This window comes from Eurosta solidaginis, chromosome 1, assembly GCF_040869045.1.
Source record: "Eurosta solidaginis isolate ZX-2024a chromosome 1, ASM4086904v1, whole genome shotgun sequence".
NCBI lineage: Eukaryota > Metazoa > Arthropoda > Insecta > Diptera > Tephritidae > Eurosta > Eurosta solidaginis.
Genome location: NC_090319.1, coordinates 104402394 through 104429682, shown reverse-complemented (window position 1 = coordinate 104429682; position 27289 = coordinate 104402394). Strand labels below are relative to the sequence as shown.

At 37.0% G+C, this 27289-nt stretch overlaps 1 long non-coding RNA gene and 1 pseudogene across 3 annotated transcripts in view; one reads left to right on the top strand and one right to left on the bottom strand.

Annotated features, from left to right (window-relative positions):
* Positions 1–322: 322 nt before the first annotated feature.
* LOC137236650 (protein claret segregational-like) lies at positions 323–18094 on the top strand (annotated as a pseudogene).
* Positions 18095–23649: 5555 nt separating this feature from the next.
* The window catches only part of LOC137236649 (uncharacterized), a 42437-nt gene continuing 38797 nt past the window's right edge, over positions 23650–27289 (bottom strand). Inside the window, exons 1-3 of one of the 3 annotated variants that reach the window (XR_010948548.1) lie at positions 26192–26345; positions 25297–26132; positions 23650–25227 (exon numbers count right to left, since the gene is read on the bottom strand). This is a non-coding gene — a long non-coding RNA (uncharacterized lncRNA). Of the gene's footprint in view, positions 25228–25296; positions 26346–27289 lie in introns of those variants that run through there. The other 2 variants (XR_010948549.1, XR_010948547.1) reach the window with 2 other exon arrangements.

Below are 27289 nucleotides of genomic sequence, written 5' to 3'. Positions count from 1 at the left end.
TTTCATGTCATACTAAATCGCTCCCGAGATGGTCGGGGTAGTACCTTAATGGTTCCCGGAACGTACCCGATCTGCATCCGGCAAAGGACCAACAAAGTCGATACGGGGAGTGTCCTTATCGCTACAACAACAACATTTACTTTCTGCTTTTCATTCATATGTATGTGCATTTTTAAATAATAAAAAAAATGTTATATTATTCTAATAGATAGCATCTCCGCCGGAGTGCGATTCAGCTCAGAATATGCCAAAACCACAGGAAACCTACAATTAAATTCAGATTCACGTGCCATTTGCCAAGGATTTACCGCTAAACAAAGTACTTTACACAACCAACATGCTTTGGAATGCGGTACCAAACTGGTTGGATGTGTTTCCCTAAAAAAGGGTGGAACTACGCATCTTGGTTTCCCAGTATTTGCTTCGGTAATTTATATTGATTAAAAATTGCAATAGTAGATAATGTAATGTTAATTAAAATTGAATAGGTAGCCGGAGCAAAAAAGCCAACTGATCCGCATGCAACTGTTATTTATGTGGCGCCACCGGGAGCTGCTGCTGCTATCCTAGAAGCATTAGATGCAGAAATTTCTTTGATTGTTTGCATCACCAAAGGTGTGCCATAGCATGATATGCTTCGCGTTAAGCACGCTTTCTTAAAGCAAAAAAATCGCGTCTAGTCAGGCCCGATTGTCCAGGAATCATCGCACCAGAAAGGGTAAGTAAATTGGGTACCATATTAAATATATAAGCAGCATGTATGTATGAATTTTTTTGTGATAATTTGTCATGCTTTTGTTGATAATCAACTAAAGAATGCAAATACCACAGAGTTCGAAGTTCATGTAAATACCAATTGATTTTTTTAATTAGCGTTTGGAGAGCAAAATACATATGTATGTATGCAAAGAACTGCATAGAAGGGGAGGAATTATATAATTATTATCAGTAGATTTACAAGCTTTTTGTCATTTTCCCTGCGTCGCAGTTGTCATTACATTGCGTTAGGAGAGGACACCAACACCTTATTACCCACAGCCATATAAAATTTTAGTACATTTTGCTCTTTTCATCACTGTTTCAAAACGTGGAAAGTTATATATCGAGCATTTCATTGAGAATGGTATATTTTAGCAGACTTTTGCATTGCGGTCATTATTAAAATTCAATCCCTAGAAGGTTTAATGTAGTCATATCAATAGTTCCCGAGATGGTGGGGCTAGTACCTCAATGGTGCTTGTTACCCGAACGTAGATAGATAGATAATTTATTGAAGATTGCACAGTGACTTGCACATCTCCTTCACAGCACCTCATCCTAGCCGACTTCCTTGATGAACCCTAGCAGTGTTCTTGGCTTGAGGGATTAAATGTGGGAATGCTCTGGCCATGGTGGAAGGATATGGTCCGCCGTCTGCTGATCCATCACAAAATCGGCATGTGTTGTTCGATATTATACCCATCTTTTGCATGTGACTGTTCAGTCTACAGTGTCCTGTAAGAATAGCCGTATCTTTCGAGAGGCCTATTAATGCCCTATATCGAGTTGTGTTGTAACCCCCTAACAGTAACTTAGATTGACTCGGGCCTGGCATATTGCGCCAGTGTTCTTCTCTCTTTTCCCTCCCTTCTACTAATAGGGGCATTTATTGAGTGAGCCAACTGGCAGGAACGCCTCGGGATCGATGGGTCATGCAGTTGCTGCCTCTCTTTCAGGGTTGTCCGCCTGCTGTTGTTGTTGTAGCAGTGCTTCGCCCCATGCAATAGGTACGACCGATCACAAATTGTCATCAATGTCCTCTAACGGGAGTCCAAGGAAACTCTGTTTCAACAGGAGTGGACCATAATGAGAGCAGTGTTACAGGCGTTGGTTCCACAATACAGTTAAAGAGGTGGTTGGTGTCATGTAGGGACACATTGCAAGCGGGGCACACATTTTGTATGTCGGGGTTGATTCTGGAGAGGTAAGAGTTTAACCTGTTACAGAATCCAGAATGAAGTTGAGCTAGAGTGACTCGCGTTTCCCTGGGGAGTATGCGTTTCTCTTCCGCAAGTTTTGGGTACTATTCTTTTTTTAGTACTGGATTCACCGGGCAATTCCTAGCATAAAGGTCCCACGCCTGTTTGTGGAGTTCACCAAGGACCTGCTTGTGTTTTTTTGCTTCATACGGCTGAGTTCTCATTTGCCGTATTTCCTCATAATGTAATGAGGGCATGAACAACAAGAGCCACAAAAGATTTATAAAAGTTACGAGGACGCTGGATTTTGGGATCTAGCCCAGAGCAACCTGTCCGATGCAACCATCCCTTGCACGTGAAACACTGATAAGGGTATTTATTTTTTTTAATTTAATTTATTTATTATTACGGCTGTTTAGGCCTAAAACTTAAACTACCAAGTACAATTCATTGTTATAATCACTTATTTCTATTGAACATGCTGTTGGAATGCCATGTGATTCCGATCAGCATATTTACAAGCGAGACAAACGGACGAGTCTGGGAGCCACTCATTTAAGGAAGGTTGGAAAGGGCGCGTTTCCAATCCTCCAGTGCTCCCAGCTTAAGGCAACAAAATTTGGAACTTATATTTTTCAATTATATTTATATTTTAAGATGTCGGAATGTATTAGTCTCCGATCAACACAGATAAACATGTCTTTGGATGTTGGAAATTGAAAATAACGTGTATCCAATCACCCCTCAACTTTGTTTAGTAAAGACACTGTCGGAATGCATGAAGATTCCGATCAGCACAGCTCAACATATAATGGGAGGTTGAAAAGGACATGTTTCCAATTCCCCCTGCTCCAACTTTTGTTTGACCTTATTTTCGTTACACATTATATAATTTTATTGTTATATTAATGCTGTCGGAATGCGAGTGATTCTGATCAGCAACAGTAAATATCGGCTGAAAATACCGAATTCCAGCGAAATTAGTTGTTGGAACTGTCTGGAGTTACAGGTGGCGACCGATTTTCTTTTCCTTAGGGCCGGATGCATTGTATTTTGCTGCTTCCAATATTACCATTCCGCTTTCGCGCTCCAGTATCGGATATATCATGTAAAAAATAAGAAGAGAAAAACTTTATCTTATTGGAAGGGTTTTACAATGCTCCCATAAACTTTTTTTAAAAGTATTGAAGTTATTACTACTTTTTATGTGATTAGGAAGTTCATTGAAATATTTCAGGCCCTTATATTTATGACCGTCCTAAAAAGATTATTTTCCGGCAAACGCTGCAAACCCATTTCTCAGGACCGGGGTCAGGATAAGGACCCGTATTGGGGTCGATATCTTCCCAGAAGAGGAGAGTATGGCGCAGACCCGCTGCAAGGATCTGCTGGGAGGATGACAATTTGTGGGAGGGACGCAACAAATTAAACACTGAGTCCGCCTGCTCATTACCCTCTAATCCCCTGTGGTCTAGGACCCAGGGCAACAGTACTACGTTGTGTGCTCCTAATTGATTCAGCTTTTCTACCCACTGAAGGACCAGTGCTGACTTTGTTTCGAACGCCGCAAATGCCTTTAGTGGGGCCTGACTGTCTGACTGAGGATGGCAATTGTTTCAATAGGGTATCAGCGCTGAACGTTCAGCTTAGCGCACTAACTTATGGCGAATACTTCCGCTTGAAAAATGCTCCGACGTGCTTTTAGAGGTACTGATATTTTGGCTCTGGGTCCGAAAACTCTGGCTCCAATCCCCTCTGGCGTCTTCGAGCCATCTATGTACCATACGATCTTGAGCAGACTAGTAATACATTGCACTCGCCCATACCTATACAGCCGTACCAAGAGACGGAGCAGCCCATTACATATTGGCACAACCGGAGCACTGCTGGATATCCAATCTATATGAAAGCTGTGCATTCAAAAGTGTTTGTACCAGTGGCTGGTGCACACCGAACTGGACCAATGTATGCTATATTGATGCCTGCACAAATACCAAGCTATGATTATGTAAATAATGTTACTGCTAATGTCAATTTGCTCGGTTGAGCACATACGGTACCTACGTTTATACACGGTGGAACACCACACTACCTACATGGCGATGTAGCCACCGATCAGGTTGTTGTAAGAGATTAATTAAAATATGTTATTCATAAACACTGATTCTTATATTTTCATTATCATTAAACTGTAGAACGTAGACTCATGACGGGTATTCTTACTGGACACTGCCTTCTGGCGTCACATGCCTTTAAATTAGGCTTGATCAGTGATAGCAGATGTAGGAAGTGCGGGTTGGAGGAGGAAACGATCGATTACGTTTTGTGATCGTGCCCTGCGCTTGCCAGGCTAAGACTCCAGCTGACAGCTGTCAGATCTAGAAGCAGCAAGTGGCTTAAGTTCTAGGAAGCTTCTAGTATTTGTCAAGAGGACGGAGTTATTTTATAAAATAGGTCCTGGTTGTTGATAGGGTTTTCAGCTTGGTCGTTAAAACAAACTTCTGGTAACACTACGGACTCATTTAGTCTATGTGAAGTCCTCATGAATCCGCCAGTTCAACCTAACCTATATTTGGTTTTTACTTTAGAATCAACCGTTTAAGTAAGCGATGTCAGGTAACTAAGCGCCTTAAAATGTAGATCCATAAGGAACATGGGGTCGCCAGAGCCTCGGCTGTTAAAGAAACAGGATTCGCCATGGGTGGGTGAGGTTGACAATTGGGTTTGAGAAGCTATATGTAACCCGGCCTATGAAAAGGTGGCTTATGACTCAAAAAAGAAACAGCTGCTAAAGATAAACAATGCATTTCTTCAGTTTCTTAGTAGTTTTCTTTTTGCATTATTTTTTTGAGTCATAAGCCAACTTTTCATAGGCCGGGTCACATATATTGCTGGCAACCCATTGAAAGGGTTGCGCTACACAACCCCTTGAACCAATTTGGTATTTTAGTCGCCTCTTACGACAGGCATACCTACCGCGGGTATACTCTTAGCCCCCCTAACCCGCTGGAGCCATGAGAAGCGTGAGTGCACTTTGGGTGTCCCAAGACAAGTTCCGTACCTGCTCCGAATAATTCGTAGCTATCTAAGCGAAAGAGTACTCCTTTTTGATATGGATGAGGGACTAAGAAAGCACAACACCACGAGTGATGTCCCTCAGGGATCTGTTCTAGGTCCAACTCTTTGGAATACGATGTATGACGGGGTGCTACAAATCGACCTTCCCGGAGGCACGGAAATTGTCGGCTATGCAGATGATATTGTCGTAGTAGCCCTCCTTGAAATATCTAGGAGTAATTATTGACTCAAAACTAACTTTTAGGGAGCACTTCAGGGCGGTGGGGGAGAAAGTTTCTTGAGTTAGTGGAGCCCTAGCGCGAATAATGCCCAACATCGGCGGCCCAAGCGAAGCTACCCGTCAGCTATTATCCAACGTAACCAGCTCTATAATATTACATGTAGCACCAGTATGGCATGGATCTAAAATGGTATACTAGCAGCCGTCCGCATTACTGCTATACGAATATCATGTGCTTATCGGCCGGTGTCCGCCGACGCCATCCATGCTTTATCCAGGAAAATCCCAGTAGATCTACTCTCAGGTGAAATGGCCGATCTGTATAGCATTGGAATCAGCCGACCATCTGAAGATGCTAAGAAAAGCGCAAGGTCACGAGCAATAGTTAGGTGGCAAGAACGGTGGGAAGATTCGAGAAAAGGGCGCTGGACCTTCATGCTAGTCCGGAATATAGCGGAATGGTACGAGCGAAAACACGGCGAACTAAATTACCACCTCACACAGGTATTGAGCGGGCATGGTGGTTTCAAGGAATATCTACATAAGCGTGGGATAGAGGAGGATCCTTTCTGTCTAAGCTGTCCCTCCGAATTGGAAAGCGCAGAACATGTAATGTTTCACTGCCCTCGTTTTCACGGCGAAAGACTGTCTGTAAACAGAGTTTTTGGAGAGAAGCCTTCCATTAGGAATTTAGTTCCACGAATGTGCGGACAAATAGATTGTTGGATTGCTGTGAGCAAGATGGCCTTTATAGTAATGACGAAATTGATGCATGCCGGAAGGGAGCGCAGAGAAATGCGCAAGTAATGGCGACTAAATCGCCTTTCCCCACGTGACGTTATGCCTAACGGCGGTCCCACGGGGTGCGGACGCATGAACAGGATTAGCCTGGTTTCATTGGGCCACTTGAGGGTAGTGCGCTACCACAACATCCAATAAAAAAAGACAAGTTCCGTCGTGCCTGGTGTTGTTGGGTGAGCGGCCAGACAGCAGGATGCAACAAATGCACCTTCCAGTAGGTAGATGTAGCAAACGAGTATATTCTGTATCATATGATCAACTTGGAGACAACCAAACGTTTATTTTCCTGTCCAACACAGAACTGGTGCACGGCACTGCTGCTAAAGAAGGATAGGCGTAGCCATATCAATTCGTTCCTGGGTAATTCGGGGAAAGCAATTTTAGCAGTACTTTGCCCTTTTCAATTTGCACATCCATTCAAGAACTTCGCATAATGGATTAAACAGTCATCTGCATTTATTTGTTTTTGTTTTTGTAGCGAGCATAATTTACTTCGTATCATCAATTAACCCTTGTTATAATTTTATGCTTTCTATAAATGCAACAGGGAAGTATCTTCGGGTACCCCTGCCATCGGAAGATACCTTGGTATGGTGGAGGGGCACTTGAAGTTACTTTACAAGGGCCTGATTCTGGTTATCTGAAATCTCATTGAGTCCGTTGAGCCTTTAGCCTCTCAGAAAAGAGCTAATCGTGGAGTCCTATTTATAGAGCACTTTTCCGGTTATATTAAAAACTTTTAATCTATCCTTAACACTTTGCTGGGTAATTCATCTCATCAGCTGGTTCTGTGTTTTTTGTATTTTCACTGGTATAAAGATTGCCACAAAGAGATGGCAAAAGTAAAACATAATCAACACCTTGGTAGTTACTATTCTCTGACGACACAAAAGTTGTTTCCCCTAAATCCCATACGCCTATAATCAACACGACAACTTTAAAATCGGAACATGGTATGCGTGACAGGGACATGAGCCAACACGTGGGTTGAACGAACCGATAAAAACATCGAAGTATCGATTGATCGGTGGATCTAGATAGCGGAACCATATACGGAAGTGGGCCTGGGCTTTTTTCTTTTTCTGCTGGATTGGACTCGAGAGAGGCTGGTTTTTTCTTCCTGGTACTACCAATGCTGAGGCAAAAAATTTTAAGTAAGGTGCAAGTAAGTGGTCAAGCTAATTTTTTTGCGTGTAAGTGGCATTGGAAACAGCAATCTAACACATAGAAAGATTATGCTGAGAATGCTAAAATAATTTCACGAATAAGTGGTGGATTTGACCAAGACATGTATGGTGCGCTTCCATGGTTATGGTGATCGGCACAAACAAGTGATGTGCAACTGCAATTTTTCAAATTCATATTGATTCACCCATTTTGTTACAAGCTGATGAGACATCGCATGCACTACAATTTTTCAATTTCATATGTGACTCACTAATTTTGCTAGAAGCTGATGAAACAACGCATGCACTACAATTTTTCAATTTCATATTGATTCACACATTTTGTTACAAGCTGATAAGACATCGCATGCACTACAATTTTTCAATTTCATATGTGACTACCATAGTGTACAAGTACAAGTGTGTTGACTTATCTGTCAAGCATTCTGACAGGCACTCGCTGGATTCGGAATGACAGCGAATTCAAAATGGATACCATTACCGAGTGCGCCGAATGATTGAAAAATTGAAAAAGTCGATACGATTGGTAGTCAAAAATGTTGTCGTTGAGACCAAAAATGCGACTCTAGACCTGAGATTTCCATCAGGTGAGCGAGGCTGTTTGTAGTTTTGACGTTTATCGCTTAGTGAACACACTTGGTATAGGTACACTATGGTGACTACCGTTTTCCAATTCTTGTGTGGTTCACTTATTTGGCTACAAGTTGGTAAAAGCATTTTGCAAAAGCTGGGCAAGGGTGTCCGTACGCAGAAGATATTTTCGAGGATCACTTAAATAATTTTAATCGGCAACCTGGACATGCGAACCGATTTTGATAAGAATTCGTCCATTATATTGAGGCACTCGACCTATCAAGCTTCTTCCCCGTCGCGCCATGCCTGAAATCCAGACGCCCTAAACCTATACATCGCCAGAAAACAGTAGATGTCAATTGGGATCTGGGGCGTAGAACCAATCCTCCCGTTGGAGATCTAAATCAACGCGACACAATCATTTTTGATAACGCACATACTTACCACAACCACCAGCAACCACGACCATTTCAACAGCGCCAACCACCACCAACAGCGCCTTCTATTACAACGAGCAATCACCATCGTCAGTACAACCACAACCCCTTCGATAGCGCCAACCACGAGCGCAACAACCACCAGATTTACCACCACCACCAGTTGCAACGTACGTAGCAGGGCTGCCGAACATAGGCCTGCCGCCACTACTGTCAACAGCAACAACAGGCACACCAGCTACAACAATACCAGCTACGACCATACCAGCTACAACAATATCAGCTATGACCATACCAGCTACAACAACAACCGCAGGGCCGCGAACATAGGCCTGCTGCCATCCCGATTACGACAACGAATATCTGCGGTTAAAGCGGTGAGTTCGTTCCGATACTGACAAAATATACGTATTTGTACTCTCAACCTTTTTCTTTCATTTTTGACTCTGCAACAACATATAGTTATTAATATACAAACATATTCAAACTTAAGGCTACAACACTAGTATAAAATCTTAACACGTAACACATACATACATATACCTAAATTAAAGAGAGCAAGCAGCATCAACTTGTTGCAAAGTTAAAAATGTAAACGTAACGTAAAGTAAAGTTAAAGAAGTTTAATTAATTTAGAAGCAAGAAGAAAAAAAAACAAAAAAAAACAAGGCAATACCAACACTGACTGTTAAATGTAAAACAATTTCTTTAATGAGTATGATTTACTATAGATTTAAAAGTTTACGTTTTACTTAAATATGTAAAACAATTTCTTTAATGAGTATGATTTACTATAAATTTAAAAGTTTGCGTTTTACTTAAATATGTAAAACAATTTCTTTAATGAGTATGATTTACTATAAATTTAAAAGTTTACGTTTTACTTGAATATGTAAAACAATTTCTTTAATGAGTATAATTTACTATAGATTTAAAAGTTTACGTTTTACTTAAATATGTAAAACAATTTCTTTAATGAGTATGATTTACTATAAATTTAAAAGTTTACGTTTTACTTGAATATATTTACTAGGAATATAAAAAAAAATATTACAAAAAATTTAAACTATACACTATGTGCGTTATAAACGTTAACCTGGTTATTAAGTTATCTAGTGAACCGTAAATTAACATAAAAACTTTTTGATAAAAATATAAATTATTAAAATCAGGCAAGGAAATGTGTATAGCTGGGAAAAGGAAAAAAAACAAAAAAAAAAGGGGGGGGGGGGGGGGGGGGGGGAATACGTTCTAATGAAAGTAATGGTAAAATTAAACAAAAATTCATACTAAATTAAAATAAAGTTACCTAAACTAAAATAAATTAATTGAAATAAGATAGACTAAAAGAAAATAACCTAACATAAATAAGATAAAATAAAGAAAAGAAATAAAACTGAAATAAAACAGAATAAATAAAATAAACTACAGTAAAACAAACTAAAATAAAATACCATAATTTTTTTTAAATGTACCCCTCCCCCTCTTACTGGTTACATCTAGGGCCTTCCTCTAACTTAGCAACCAATACATTTTTGTTTGGAGTAGGTACTTCGGCCAGATTCTAGATAAGTGCAAGGTTCACAATATCAGTGTTGTGCAGAACAATAGCAACACAGATATACAATGTAGTTGTGATAAGTAAATTTGTATAGCAGGTGAGGAGATTATAAGTAGTTGGCCAATTGATTTAACTTTGATCAATGTTCTAGAGAGTTTTTTTACCTCGCTACAACCAGTTAGCAACCAACTTCCAGATTGCATTGGCAGTAACATTTAAACGCTTTTACACTAAGTTCAGAAAAAAAAGGAGCCACAAGAAGGATTTAGTTGATTTTGAAGTTGACCGATGTAGACCAATCGTGCAGCAATCGAAGCGACAGGATCTGTTATTTTCGACTTCAAATCAACTGTCTTCAGACTACTATTTTAAAAACAAACTTTCGAACTAGCATGATTACAGTTGTATCGTTCGTTCTATCAATCTGAATTGCGAAATTGATGTATGTAACGTCTGAGTACCTAACTCCTGGAATTAATGTATCTAGGTTTTGTATCAGAACGTTTGTAAGGAATATTATCTTACAAAATCAACATCCAAACAAACTCAGTTTTCTTTTATTATCCCCATTAACAGGAGATACAATTAAGGTATAAAAGCCAAATTAATTTTCAATGATGAGCAAGCCTACGTCTCTTTTGATCGTGATTTTGGAAGATTTAACATTAGTTAGCTACCATCTCTCGAGTTTTGCCTAATATTAATTCAGCTTTTTTTTTGGTTATATAATGAATTGTCAATAAAAACATTGTAGTAATGGGAATGCTGGCGTTCTTTTTTATTTAGAAGGCACGTAGGGTATACAGGTAAGGGGCCACCGGCCATGGATTTGAGGGTGGGACAAGCACCGGGCGTCGCAACAACACCCGCGGCGCCCCCTATATATATTCGGCCCTCGTTGTTTATGCCTTTTTGTTTTCCTTTAATTTTTCAGCGTTTTTTTTTATTTTGACTTTCAGCGTTGGTAACCGGCCATGTCCGGTTCGGTAAATTTTTTTTTGCGGTTATCTTTTTGGAATTTAAATCTTTGAATGTTAACGGTCTGTCCGTGACATCCGGTTCGGCCGGATGTTGTTTTATTTTGAATTATAAGCGTTTTGAGTCGTCTCTGCGCTTCTGTCGTTTTTTTTTTAATTCTGATAGCTGAGTTTTTGAATAGGCATGATATGCCATTTTTTCTGTTTATGGCGCAGGAACAGTAAAGTTGGCAAGGACCCGCCCCAGCCGACAATGACTAGCCACTGTGCACCACTACATCATGCCGACCGCCTTCCTTACTGCTTCCACCGAAGATGCGATTCCATAACAAGCTTGTACATATCAATATTTTATTTATTTATTTATATGTTAAGTTTATTAGGGTCATAAGGAAATAACTTCAATTGTAAAAACCATTATAAATATGAATTATTTGTTAATTAAATATTATTTAAACAAAAAGGACGCGTTTCATTCATGGAAAAAGTGAATTGACAGAAGGTAACCGGTACGGGTAATCGATAGGCCAGTTAAGCGCCAAATACACGACACGCACATTTCCGCGATCATTCCTGTTATGTCATGTTTCTGCGACCTTTTCTGTCGTGTATGGTGGTGTTTGCCAGTTTGCGCAAATGTTCGCCAAAAATCAAAATATTTTAATTTCGTAGTCGTAGTAATCGTAATCGTAGTAATTTCTGAACGGAACAGACGTGCGCGGAAAAGTAAAATGGACAATAAAAAATTTCTGAGTGAATTTATTGAAATGTATAAATCTTTGCCATCATTGTGGCAAATAAAAAGCAAAGATTATTGTAATATAATTAAAATTAATTGCCACAGCGAGCAATATTGCTGCAGCACAATTGTTGTCCGTATTCATCGCTGTCTGAAAGCACAGATGACATGATATGAAACTTCTCGCTCTCTGAGGGCGCGTGAAAATGTGCATTTTTTTTAAATATTTAAAAAAAAAATAAATAAAATACAATCATGCTCAAAATCAAATTTGGGCATTTCAGAATAACTTTGGGGTATTTTACATGGTAAAGGTTTATTTTATAATTTTCACTGAAAACTTACTCAAGATTGTCAAATGGAATATCAAAAAACTCGAATTTTTGTCAGGATTATAAATCCGAAGAAAAAATAACTATTTTTCACCCGTGGAAAATTTATCAGTGACAACACCTTTCATCGAAGGGCTGCACACGAAACGGGTGTTGATAGCAGCTTTCGATTGGAGAAAAAGTCAGCTTCTTAGTCTTCGCATTGATGTAAATGGATGCATAAAGGCCAGGTTTTTGTGGAGCGTTGCAACATTCCACTTTTGACAGCTGAGATAAATTGTAGGTATACGTATAGGTTAACGCAACATGTATAATTAACAGCCTTTTGCGGACGACAACGCAGATACTTCACCAAGTGATATAATTTCGTAATTTCTTATAAATTTTTTGCGTTTTTTATTGTATGTGGATATACATATGTATGTAAATAAACATTTTGGTCGCATCAAAGTGAAAAAGGGGCTAGCCGTTCATTGTTATCTTATGGCGGTGCCAGCGCAACAAAGCAAAGCAACGCAATCGAAATATATTATTTCATATTTTTTCACTTATCTACCACAAAATATTTCTACAAAACTTTGCCTTTATTATAAATTTTAATAAGTTTTTATCACCTTACTTGCTGATTTTTTGAAAATAATGAAACCGAACGGATTTCTTGGAGTTTTTTTTTTTTTGGGTAGTTTAGGCAACTCTATAGCCATCTGATGTTCAAGACCCATTCTTGGAAACGAACGAACTTTTGTTTACAATCGAATGAACTTCAAGACCCATTCCTGGAAACGAATTGAGAGAGAATAAAAGTTTCGTATCATGTCATCAGTGTCTGAAAGAGAACTAATGTTCGGCCAAAAGTTCGTATGGTGTATGGCCAAAGCTGCGAACAAGATTGCGGAATGTTCGCGGAAATGTTCGTGTCGTGTATTTGGCGATTTACCCGTGTTGTTGTTGTTGCATATGTTTTGGTTAGCGATAACGAAAACATAACTGATGAAGTAATTAAAAAATGTAAATTACATCGAGCGATAAGGAATGCGAAAACACAATAGGTAAGAGCGAGAAAGCGAGTCACACGTACACTATTTTGAGAGAGCGCATGCGTTACCTTTTTCACGATAGTAAAAGTCATTACGACGATAATTGGTGAACAAGTTATTGGTGACGATTAAGTAATCGATTAGGTAACGGGTACCTGTCTTGTAGGGTAAGCGTCAAACTTTAAATACACTTCTGAAATTGCTGCGCATAAAATATGTACTACGAAATTTCAATACGCATTATACTCAGATGTAACTGAAATATATGTTTATATTTCACCCCCTACACTAATTCTATGTATTTTATGTGTGTCCACAATTCATCGCAACTGATTCAGCTATATGTTATACCCTATGGCCATCAGAGGGCTGTGTCTCCGCTTTTCGGTACACCCTGTGTCTGTAGATAGTTATTTAAATCGGGAGTCATTGGTGCCATTTGTCGGATCGCTGTAGTCGTATCCCTAACGTAATCAGCTGTTTATCGTTACGACGGAAGCCAAAAACAAGTTGGTTGGCTACGATACGGTTACGACCGTATCGGCACCAATAATCGATTGCATTGTTTCCCATAAGGTTGGTCGAATCAGCTATTATAAGGTTGCCGATACGGTTACCGATAAAGCACCAATGTCTGCAGCTTTAAATACAAAAAAGCAAGAAACTTTATGAACCCACAGAGTGAAATTATTTGACGCAATTGTACTGCCCTACAAGAAACGCTGATAGTTTTACTAATACACTCACACTTGTAATTGACAATGCTGATCCTGCGATGACGTAAACATTGATACTCAAATTTTCGTATGTTCCTTTGTTCGCACACGCATGTCCGCATGTACCCAACGACAGCCTATAATCATGAAAAAGGACTCAAACTGGGAAAGCTTCGAACACCTGGTACAGAACAAAAGAACATACAGCAGATACCATTATGCATGTGAGACAGATACATAATTCTCAACGGAATTTTATGTATGCGAGAACAGTTTATCCGATTTAATCATGTTGTCACTACTGACAGTCATATGACAATCAAATGATTATCACGGTTGTTTTGTTATTTTTTAAATTCTGCCATTTTCAACCGACGAAAACCATATAAAAAATAAGTTTAAAAAATGAAAAAGAGAGCATTTCAAAGCTCCATGCTAAAAGAAAAAATCGAAAATAATATTAAAAAATACCAAAAGCTGTCGGAATGTGTGGGACGCACTCAAAAAATTGATACGCGAAAAATAATAGTGGTTAGCGGTGATTCATTTTTAAATGTGTTTCCGCATGAGGAAAGCGCTCTTCTGTTGTTTTGTTATTTTCTGAATTTAAATTGAACATTCTGAACTCGAATTCTTATAAAACTATTTATTTTAAACAAATAAGAAACACGTATGCTTTTATCACGTACAATATTAAAAACGTAATGAAATAAAGTAAATAAAAAGCAAAAAGCATTGTTTCATTTTTGGCGGAATATAAAAATGGTCATTTATGATAGTATAACAGTCAAACCTGATATCTACAGTAAACTATCATTTATGACACTTTTTGATAGTTATAGTGTCAGCACTGATCCAGGAAAAGGAATGAGAGTGAGCAGTACGGCTATATACTTAATCAGTAGGCCATGTTGATGTATAAGAACCCTACAAGAATACTGACTATCATATGACTATCATCTGATTGTCAGCAATGCCAACCTAACGATCAGCGCCTCATACAAACTTTCTATCACAAACTTAAGGGGACTTGCGCAAATGTGATGTAAACAACTGTGTACGTGTGAGTTTTTGTCTCCTTCTTATACACCAACATGGCCTACTGATTAAGTATATAGCCGTACTGCTCACTCTCATTCCTTTTCCTGGTTCAGTGATGACACTGTAACTATCAAAAAGTGTCATAAATTATAGTTTACTGTAGATATCAGGTTTGACTGTTATACTATCATAAATGACCATTGTTATATTCCGCCAAAAATGAAACAATGATTTTTGCTTTTTATTTACTTTATTTCATTACGTTTTTAATTTTGTACGTGATAAAATCATACGTGTTTTTTATTTGTTTAAAATAAATAGTTTTATAAGAATTCGAGTTCAGAATGTTCAATTTAAATTCAGAAAATAACAAAACAACAGAAGAGCGCTTTCCTCATGCGGAAACACATTTAAAAATAAATCACCACTAACCACTATTATTTTACGCGTATCAATTTTTTGAGTGCGATAGTAAAACTATCAGCGTTTCTTGTATGGAAGGAGACATAAACACACACGTACACAGTTGTTTACATCACATTTGCGCAAGTCCCCTTAAGTTTGTGATAGAAAGTTTGTATAAGGCGTTGATCGTTAGGTTGACATTGCTGACAATCAGATGATAGTCATATGATAGTCAGTATTCTTGTAGGGTGGTAATAGTCTAGTTAAGGGGTCGACTGCTAATACGCTACCAAAAATATCGAGTGAGGTGTCAAAAGAGGCGTATTAATCTCGAGAACAATAATCCGGAATTTTATCTCTGTCTGAAAATATTTGCAGTTGAAGTTGGCGTTTTTCATGTGGTTGTTGTTGTGTTCGTACCCACAAAAAAAATTGTGCATCACCGTGGCGGTAGCCACGGTTATACCACACACCCGGACTTGGCATGGCGTAGCCCAGTTTTTTTTTTATAAGCGGGGCCGAAGGCCCCAACGCAGAAAGGTGTTCTGCGCAAAAATACTATGGATCCGACCGCCGGTTTCGGAGGTACCCGCGGGTCTTTTTCCGGTTTTTCGTTAATATCTTTTGAACGCGTTAAAATTTTTATTTTCCGCCTTCGGATTAATAATACTGATGTCAAGACGCGTAGTTTGAAACCTCTCTCGATATTTTTGGTAGCGTATTAGCAGTCGACCCCTCAACTAGACTATTACCCAATCCGATATTTCTCTGGTACTTGAGGCGCAAATACTCAATGGTTTCCGAAATAATCCATGAAGTGGTGAAGTATTTATTTTAATAAACCTTTAGTGAACCCCGCAATAAACGCTGAAACACCTGTATTATTTGCCTATCTATAGATTAAACTCGTACCTATCCACACTCAACACCAACATGCCTAATGTTTGTCTCGCCTGTGGAGAATCACCGCACAAATCACTGGATACTTTTCAGCCTTTGGCGCGTGATTTAACAAATTTACCAAATGGTTTTCAACGAAGTGGTATGCAAACAACATTGTATATTTTGAGAACTAATAACGACATTGTAATATACAACTTCCTCTTGAAGAACGTGCCGGATCACAAGACATCGTTCGATCGCCATCTGCATGTTACACTGGCATGGCGCGTGCCAAGCTGCGACGCAGCCGCTGAGTCAGTGATATTCGTGACATAAGGGAAATAAGACCAATGAAACGACCAGAAACGACGCTTGCTCCCATACCTGCCAAGACAACACGCTATGCATATACAGGCGCATCTACAAATGCCACAACACAAATTCATTATGTATTCAACTCAAATGTTACAGTTAATAGACCACCACGTATAGGCAATGTAACAGCTTCCACCACAGTATCTTCAAAAAGGCAATTACCAACACGACCTCAAATTGGAGCAGGAGCTACTGGTAGTGGTATCGTACGCGCTGTTATGACGAATACCACGGCGACAACGATAACAGAAATGAAAGCTGCCACCCATAACAAAAAAGCTACACCCAGTAGCGCCAGTTCCTCAATATCAACCACAGGTGCTGAAAACCCAGTTAATAAACGTATACCGCCTTCTAATTCTTAAAGCAAAATATGAAAAGAAATGTGAGCAAATGGGTTCGTTAGGTGGACTGCCAGAACAGCTTGAAGAATCACAGGATCAGTTATATAAAACCAAAGGACTAAAAAACCTTTACACTGAGCGTGAATGTTTAAATCAGCAACTGAAATTCTGAAATTTAAAATTTGATTCCATTACGGGCTCACTTGTGAAGACTAAGGAAGAATTGGAGTTTATAATGTATGAATATAAGGTCGATATATTTGCATGCAAAGTTGGAATACTTTAAAAATACTCTAATTTGTTTTTTTTTTTTCTTATAGATTCTAAAAGAAGCCCACGATACACTTACACATGAAGTACTACAGCTACGCGAACGACCCACACTTTAACAACCGAAAATGAATAGTTACATGAAGATTTCACTGCCTGCAAGGAGCAACTGTTTCATACAAACTTGGAACGTAAAGAAATACATAACACTATAATGGATTTGCGCGGCAATATACGCGTGTTCTGTCGTGTAAGGCCGCCATTAGATTTTGAAGAAGATAAAGTACTCTGTGGATAGAATTCTATTGATGAATCCACAGTTGAAATAAAAAACTACGATAAGAATAAAGGTGGAGCGCACACTTTCTCCTTTAATCAAGTCTTCCATCCTAATTCAAAACAGGAGGACATTTTTGAGATGTTGTCACCTTTAATACAATCTGCCTTGGATGGTTACAATATTTGTATATTTGCTTATGGAAAAATCGGCAGTGGAAAAACATATACAATGTACGGTGTGCCGACAAATGCTTGAGTGATTCCACGCACAGCCGATTTACTTTTCGATTCCATTAAAAATTATAAACGTCTTGGTTGGGAATATGAAATACGTTTAACATTTTTGGAAATCTATAACGAAGTCTTATATGATTTGCTGAGCAACGAACAGAAAGATATGGAAATGCGCATGGCTAAACATAATAAGAACGATATATATATGTCAAATATAACTCAGGAGACTGTAACCTCTGCTTCACGTTTACGCGATTTGGTGCATGTGGCAACAATGAATCGTGCCACGGCTTCAACTGCAGGCAATGAACGTTCATCACGATCTCATGCTGTTACAAAAATTGAACTTATTGGTTTTCATGCCGAGAAAAATGAGACATCAGTCGGAACGATAAATCTTGTAGACTTAGCTGGCTCTGAGTCACCCAAAACTAGTACACGTATGAACGAAACTAAAAATATAAATCTTTCACTATCGGAGCTCACAAATGTTATATTAGCATTATTGCAAAAACAGGATCATATACCATATCGCAATTCCAAATTAACGCATTTTTTAAGCCTTCATTGGGAGGCAATTCAAAAGCATTGATGTTTATAAATGTAGCTCCATTTTTAGATTTAGATTGTTTTGTATTGTCGAGGTAAAAAACTTATACGATAAAACTGAGATAATTGGTCAAGACAGTGAGAAGGTACACAATGAAATAAACAAAATAAGCAGTACAAATATTGCTAAGGAAATGTCATATGCAGAAGCTATGAAAAATAATAACAAAAAAGGTGAAGTGCCGCAGTTAAAAAAAGATGTAGCAATAATAGTGAAACCCAAATCAAAACAAACAGTGGAAAAAACTAAACAAGATTTAAACAGCAAAGTAGATCCTAAAAATTTAAAAATTTCGAATATCGCATCAAAAAGCAACGGTGTAATGGTAATTCACAGTGAAAATAATGATGAACGCGAAAGAATAAAAGCAGCGATTGAAAATAATATTCGAAAAGATTACGAAATTAAGGTGCCAAACATGATTCGCCCAAGCTTAATTGTGAAAGGTGTTCATATTCAAGTTGATAATGCTGAGTTGATTGATAGAATAAAAAAACAAAACGCTCACATAAGCGAAAGTGCATTAAAAGTTGTGAAGAAAATAGAAAGAAAACGAGGCAATACAATAGTTTTTGACGTTATAATACAAGCTGAAAAAGAGGACTTTTCAAAGATACTTGCTGCAGAACGAATAAATATCGGTTGGGAAAGATGTAAAGTGTACGATGCAAGCAGTGTGCTTAGGTGTTATAACTGTAAAGGATTTAACCACAAATCTGTGGAATGCAAAAATGAGGAAGCCTGTCACAAATGCCATGCCAGCCATAATTCAAAAACGTGTAATGAAATTCCCATAAATAAATGTTTAAATTGTATTAAAGCAAAGGAAAAGTTAAACCTGCCATTAGACATAAATCATGATACATTTGACAAAGTATGTCCTTGCTATGCGAACAAATTGCAAAAAAGAAAAAGTAAGCTCGGGTATTAGCAATTAAAAAATTATGAGGCCATCAATCTAAAACATAACATTAAGCAGCGAAAGTTGAAAAATAAAATAAAGTGCACATACCTTAATATAAACAGTATCACAGCCAATAAAGAAGAAGTTGAAAGAATGATAGAAGAAGAAGCTCCAAATTTAGTTTTTTGTACAGAGACTCATACCACAGAGAATATCAGTGATTCAGAGCTTAATATTGTTGGTTATAACCATGCAAGGTGTGATTCACACAGGTGGTGTATTGATATATATTCATAAATTGATTAGCTTCAAAGTAATATACAACAGTAATATAAACAATAATATGTGGTGTATTGTACTGAAAACGACGAGAAGCACAATTAAGTGGCAAATTGGTGTAGTATACCATTCACCGGATACAAGCGATGCTGAGTTCATTAGATACATAGGTGAAATGCTGGACAAATATTTTAATGAAAATGGAAACAATGCCATTATTGGTGATTTCAATATAAACATGAATGTAAGGTCAACTTACTCAAACCAGCTAAATCAAACATTCACATCAATGTCAATGAGACAGTTAATCAATTTTAATACAAGAATAACCGAATCATCACAAACCAAAATAGACCTCTATAGCAATAGCGGTGATATCGAAATGCAAAACTTAGAGAATCTGAGAATATCAGATCATGAAACAATTTGTATCAAACTGCCTGTACAAAAAAACTACAAAATGAGAGTGTATGATAACCGCTTATGCTGGGACAACTATACGGGGGAAAATTTATTAAATCATCTTAGGAATTATAATCTGGCCGAAATTACAAACTGTGACATCGATGAGAAAGTCATAGTCATAAATAACATTTTGGAAGACGTAATGGATACGATAATATTTGAAAAGCAAGTTCAAATCAAAATAATGAATAAGCGGTACGATCGTGAACTTACAGAACTAAACAAGCAAAAATTTGAACTTTACAAGTTGGCAAAGATATCAAACTCATGGGAGAATTACAATGATATAAAACGACACTACAAAAGAGTAATCAAGTTTAAAAAGAAGAAATACATGGAAAATAAAATCACAATCAACAGTAACAACCAAAGGCTGATGTGGAAATGTCTAAAAGATGCTGTAAATATGAACAACGAGAATTCTCAAATAGAACGAGTTTTTATAAACAACACTTATGTTGAGGAAGATTATGAAATTGCAAGACAATTAAATCAGTTTTTTATTGAAAGTATAAGAATAATACGTAGTAGTATTGAAACCATTATGCCAGTTGAAGCTGAGGTAGACATAAATAGAAATTTATTTGAACTTAAAAATGTAAGTGTTGATCAGTTCTTGCGTACAGCGGCAACATTACAAAATAAATATGGTGGAAGAAAATTATTAACAGAAGGTGTCGTTAAAGATAGTATGGTATACTTAGGATACTATTATACTAGCATAGTTAATGAAAGCTTTAATAGTTGTGTTTTTCCAGCATGCTGGAAAACGTCGACATTTATACCAGTTGAAAAAGTTAAAGGAACAGTAAAACCAGAAGAAATACGGCCAATAAATACGTTACCTAGCGATGAAAAAATAATAGAGAAATTGTAAAAGAACAGCTGCTAGAATATGTAAATAAATATGAAATTATTATTAGCGAGCAATCAGGGTTTAGATCAAAACACTCCTGTGAAATCGCATTGAACATGGAGATAGCAGAGTGGAAAGAAGGAATGTCTTGCAAACTAGTAACAGTTACAGTTTTTCTTGACCTTAAAAGAGCTTTTGAAACTATTGATAGAGATATGATGTTCAGGAAATTATATACCATCGGCGTCCGAAATACAGCTTTAAAGTGGTTCAGAAGCTACCTTACAGGAAGAAAACAGAAAACTTTAATTAGGAACGTGACATCTCCTGAAATAGAAGTTGAAATAGGTTTACCACAGGGATCAGTACTAGCCGCGATTCTGTACATAATATACATAAATGATATTAAAACTTGTTTGAGTCACTGTAAAATAAGACTATTTGCAGATGATGCATTGTTGACGATAAGCTGTCCATCCATATCCATAACTGAGGCCATATCAAAAATACAAACGGATGTAGACTCTGTATAAAAAGGGCTATGTCAAAACAAGCTCAAAATTAATAACCGTGTTTTTTAACACGCGCGTATACGTTTCGTTTGCGCGTGTAAAAAAACGCCTATCCTCGCTTAGATAATGCTTATGAGACCCATCTAGCGGCTGTGGTTAAACAACTAGCTACAGCAACAGGGTGTACCGAAAAGCGGACACACAACGCTCTGATGGCCATAGGGTATAACATATAGCTGAATCAGTTGCGATGAATTGTGGACACACATAGAATACATAGAATTAGTGTAGAGGGTGAAACAAAGACACATATTTCAGTTACATCTGAGTATAATGCGTATTGAAATTTAGTAGGACAAAATTTATGCGCAGCAATTTCAGAGGTGTATTTATAGTTTGTCGCTTAGCAGTCAATATGAAGTTTAAGCGTAAACGGATATACGCGTGTTAAAAAACACGGCTATTGAGAAAACAAAATGGATGGTTATGAGTAAAATACACTCAGGAGTTGACAATAGCCGTGTTTTTTAACACGCGCGTATACGTTTCGTTTGCGCGTGTTAAAAAACGCCTATCTTCGCTTAGATAATGCTTAGGAGACCCATCTAGCGGCTGTGGTAAAACAACTAGCTACAGCAACAGGGTGTACCGAAAACCGGAGACGCAACGCTCTGATGGCCATAGGGTATAACATATAGCTGAATCAGTTGCGATGAATTGTGGACACACATATAATACATAGAATTAGTGTACAGGGTGAAACAAAGACACATATTTCAGTTACATCTGAGTATAATGCGTATTGAAATTTAGTAGGACAAAATTTATGCGCAGCAATTTCAGAGGTGTATTTATAGTTTGTCTCTTAGCATTCAATATAAAGTTTAAGCGTAAACGGATATACGCGTGTTAAAAAAAACGGCTAATGTAACCCTAAAAATAGCAAATATCCCATTAGAAAGAATAAACCAAATAAAATACTTAGGAGTTATAATAGACGAAAGATTAAAGTTTGATGAGCATCTTAAATATGTAGAGGGGAAAGTTTTAAAGAAGATAGGTTTTATGATACGGACGTGCAAGCACGTAAGCCGATACTATAAAACAATGGTTTATAAGTCTATCGTTGAACCTCATTTTATACATTGCCCAATGATTATATTTACAATAGCTGATTCAAGGATAAATACGTTGAAGAAAAAACAAAATACGGTGATGCGATTTATTTTAAAGAAGCGTTTTGATACTCCCATACAAGAGCTACTAAACAGCTTGAACTGGCTTAGTGTAAAACAGCTTGTGTTATATTATACTTTGAAATTCATACACAACATGAAATTAGGAAACCTACCAAATTATCTAAATGATCGTGTAAAATACAACAACGATGTCCATAACTATAACACAAGAAACCAAAATAATTTCCACTTACCAATTGTAAAATCCGAATTTGATAAAAAGAGTATATATTTTGAGGGATCAAGAGAATACAATGAACTTCCTAGGGACTTAAAAGATTGTAAAAATATGAAAGAGTTCAAGAGGCTATTATACGAATATTGTAAAGGAGTACCTATTATGTAATAAAGAAATAAATTTTATAACTCAAAATTAGTTATGCAAAATCCAAAGACTGTATAATGTATAAATGTGATCTCATAGATTTAATCTAAGTCCAAAGACTGTAATAAATAAAATAACTAACTATTGTAATTTACGTAATTATTATTATTTTTAATAAACAAGTAAGAGCTACTTACGTACCCAATAGAAATGTATGGTACTTTATACTCCTATACTCCGTTCAATTAGCTAAGGAGTACTCCTTGAGGAAATGTGGTCAAATTTACATAGCGATGTCCTAGGAGAGTACCACCAACTCCCGCTTTCGCTGGGTTTCTGAGTACTCCATGGAATGCCTACGGGAGATTAGATACTCCCAAAATACTTGCTAGCAAATACTCCATAGAGTAAACACTAGCAAAGCGAGAACTGCAGTAGGTGATCCTCTAAATACTCCAATATGATGAAAATGGAACATAAAATTGCACGGAGTACTCTCGATTTTAGCAGGGTAGGAGAGGACCACATACTCCGGCTCTCACTGTGTTCCTGAGTACTCCATGGAATACCCTCGCGAGAGTAGATACTTTTCAAAATACTCCCAAGTAAATATTCCATAGAGTACTCACAAGCAAAGCCAGAGCTAGAGTAGGTAATCCTTTAGATACTCCAACACGTCAAAAACGGAACACATGATCCAACGATTTGTCAGGGTAGGACATCGCCATGTAAATTGGACCACATTCTTTACGGAAGGGTAGATACTTCCAAAATATTCCCATGGAGTACTCACAAGCAAAGCGAGAGCTGGAGAAGGTGATCGTTAAAATACTTCAATCGTCAAAAATGGAACACATGAACCAACGATTTTGGCAGGGACAACATACATCGGAAGAATGACATCATCCACCCATTTAACTGTTCGACTGATAATAAATTCGTATCTCTGTATATGATTAATAAACACATTCTACAATAATATATATGTAACGGTATTTAAAAGGGAGAAGACACTTTAATTACATTTTGGTTTGATATATTTTGTTTGCTTTTTATTCAAAAGTTTTACAGGTTAAGTTGACAAATTTCACACTTTAAAAAAGGCCATACAATTAGATATTCATTTTTTCAATCTTTGCATAAATTAAGAGTAAAAGTTTCATAGAATGCGAATGATTGGTGTTTTCTTTAATGGAGTTGTTGGTGTATTAACAGTGTTGAATGTTTAATAGCAAAAATGAGGCATTCCAAATACATATACAATAGTTATTAGGGTCGATTTGAGGGGAGGCAAAAAAGTCGCCCATTGCTCTGTGAAAATCATATCCTAGGGATCAAAATAAGAAACTTTGCCGAAGGAACCATACCTCTAAAACGAATTCTGATGTCCCCCCCTTTGGGTCGAACTTGCAAATTTTGAAAAATCCCACTTTGAAATGCCTATGTTTTTTCTTTTTGGAGTTTATTTTTCTCTTTAGAAATTTATTTAGTCAGAATATATGTAAATGAAAAAATGAATTTAACTTAGTAATAGAAAAGAAATTAAAAAAAAATATTAGAAATTAGCGTTTTTACAACCCCCTTTTAACACCAAGGCATCACTGTGATGCATCTGCATGTCGTAAACATAGTTGTGTGGGTTTTTTATTCAACCGTTTTAAAAAATGAAGGTATCACTGTGACACAATTGCAGATCGTAAAATTGCTTGTGTTGTTTTTTTTAAGCCACCACAAGGCACAGCAGGTAGAATTGAAATTTCTCCTACCCAAAAGTTCGACCCAAAGGGGGGACATCAGAATTCGTTTTAGAGGTATGGTTCCTTCGGCAAAGTTTCTTATTTTGATCCCTAGAATACGATTTTCACAGAGCAATGAGCGATTTTTAAATCGACCTGCCCTAATATACAAGTATAGTTTTGTACATATGTAATATGTATCTATAGATCTATAGAAGACCTCTTAACGTATTTTGTTATAGTATTTGCTCATTTTGGTAGGTGCCAATTATATAGAAACTAAAATATAAGTAAAAAGGTTATGATACAATTTTCAAGATCTTTCTTCTTTGCTTGTGTTTTAAAGTGATCATGCTTACATTGAATAATGCTACATACATAAATGTGTTGTTCAATACAAGTATACTTTTATAAAGTAAATTATCAAGAATGCAAAATTTGGAATACATTTGTTAGTTCGTTTTTTTTCGCTTCTTTCTTCTTTTTCAAAATTTGGACACTTGTGGAATGATTAAATTTAATTAAAAAAAAAATGCCGTAAAAAATAAATATATATGTATAGCGATGCACTCAACAAACAAAGTATATATGTAAATTCAAATAAAATTGTTTAAACTGTTATACGTCATTGTTATACACACTTGCTTCTGCGCAGTCGTAATACATATTTATGTTGTAAGTTAGCTTTTTACATGTGTCGAGTGTTGCTGAAATTAATGCCCGATTGATTTGCACCCTTATTCGAGCCATATTGTAGTGAGATGACATTTTGTACGGCACGGTTGTTCTTCGGAAAAATTGATACATTTTTGTCAGCCTCCTTGGGTCCGATTGATGGTTTACCAAAGTTGTGTGCCTGAAAATGTTGCATATAAAATTATTTATTAGTTAATGTAATTTTTATTTAAATTGTTTTGTTATTCACCCCTATTCTGCATTTCGATTACGTTCCCGTTCTACGCTCCGCTTTAATCGAAATTGGGTATTCTGCATTACGACGGATTTGTAACGAGAAGAGGAAGAGCAAATGATTTTTCGAAATCAGCTGTCTGTATGGAATGTGCGAACACTGCAACAAAATAAATTGAGGAAAATTTGTAAAAAAAAACACTGAAAAACGTTTATATTTTATTATCCAAGCCATTTTGTACAAAGAAAAGGAATAGAATATATTGCGCCGTGTTATATTTTTTTGAGTGAAGTGCTTTCATAATTGTAAGTGTGTTTTTGTCGTTCTTTTCTCCAATTCCCTGCCGTGGCCACCAAGTTTTGTTAAAAAGGATTCCTGCACGAATATAGTTGACATTTTCTGAATTCTATGGATGCTAATTTCATTGCAGTGGCCTAAAATGAAGATTTATTTATTCTTTCCGCAAGGATTGTTTACGTTTTCGCTTCAACTTCCTCTACTCCGGCAGCTTGCTTTGGCATATAACTGGACCCAACGAACATACACAAATTATAGCTGTCTATTATAATGTAGTCAATAGCCGCGGCATTATTTGTGGAGTTGGAAAGCAACGCATACGAAAATGGCCAGACGAGAATGGAGAGGCAAATATTGCGAGATTTGTGTAATCCATTTGATATGAGTGCCGAATTGTAAGAAATTTAACTTAAAAGTGACAAAGTTTAATGACTTATTTTCCTATTTAGGTTAAAAAAACTTTTGACTTAATAAGGATGCTTTCAAGTATGTGTTAGATACTTTTGCGGGGCAAATACGTCCAAGGACTTCGACATCGACATGTTGTTTTTGACCTGGAAACATATAAAAACAATCATCAAGCTTTTTACGTTTCTCAACAAGTTTTACTTACATTTTTGCTAAAATTCTGTTATAAATTAATAAAAAAATAAAAAGAAAATATTTTTCCGCCAACTAATTTGCAACTTAGAAAAACGGAACTACTATCGAAATGCAGAATACACAAAATCGAACGATTCGAAGTTGGATCGAAAGAGATTGGAACACAGAATACCAAAATTGCCAAATCGAAAAAATCCAATCCAAGTCGAAATGCAGAATAGGGCTGATTACTTTGCGGCCTAATGATTGCAGGCAAATGACGATAGAATTGCAGAATTCAAATTTTGTGTTTCCCATTGATCAACACAATGGAAGGTTTCTTGTGTGGGTACACCAAAGTTTTGAGCGCAGGCCAAGAAAGCTGAAAGGGAGAGAAACAGTTTTATATTAGGGGGACTCATGTAACCGTATAAATGCCTTATAAAGTGTGTAAACGTGTAAATTTATCTAGTGCGTAAACGAGCTGTCAAATTTTGTATGAAAAATCATTTACACAATTTGTATAAATTTACGCGCACATTTCATTGTGTAAACGCGGTAAACTCAAAGGAATGCAACCTTGCAGACATTACAGCCGGCATTTTCATCAGAAATCTCCAACATCAGCAAGTAAAGGCGTTTTAGTTTTGATTTTTCACTTAATCTTGGTATTTTTTAATTTGTATAACAATCAAAAAAATTTGTTTGGCAATAATACAGCTGAAAAACAATCAAGTTTATCAAGAGTATTACTAGGTGCGTTCATATAACCGCGTGTGTAAATGAATATAATTTTACACCTTATAAGTTTATATGCTATCATGAGTCCCCCTATTAATCAAAGTAAAGAATAAAAGATAATTTCATATCAAAACATAAAAAGTGCACATAAGCAGTATATATAATAATACCTCTTGCATTCCTTTCTATTTTTTCTGCTTCCACTTCCAATACGATGGCAAAAATTTTGCCTTTCGCCTTCAACTGCAAGTCCTGGGGTAATGCCGCCACAGAGTGCGCCATCACATTGAAAAACGAGTGTATTGGACATGCAGTGGTTGTTTGCGGTAGGTTGTTTGCCGAGTGGTCAGGAAAGATTGCAAAACGTTTGCCACGGAAGGCTGTGAGG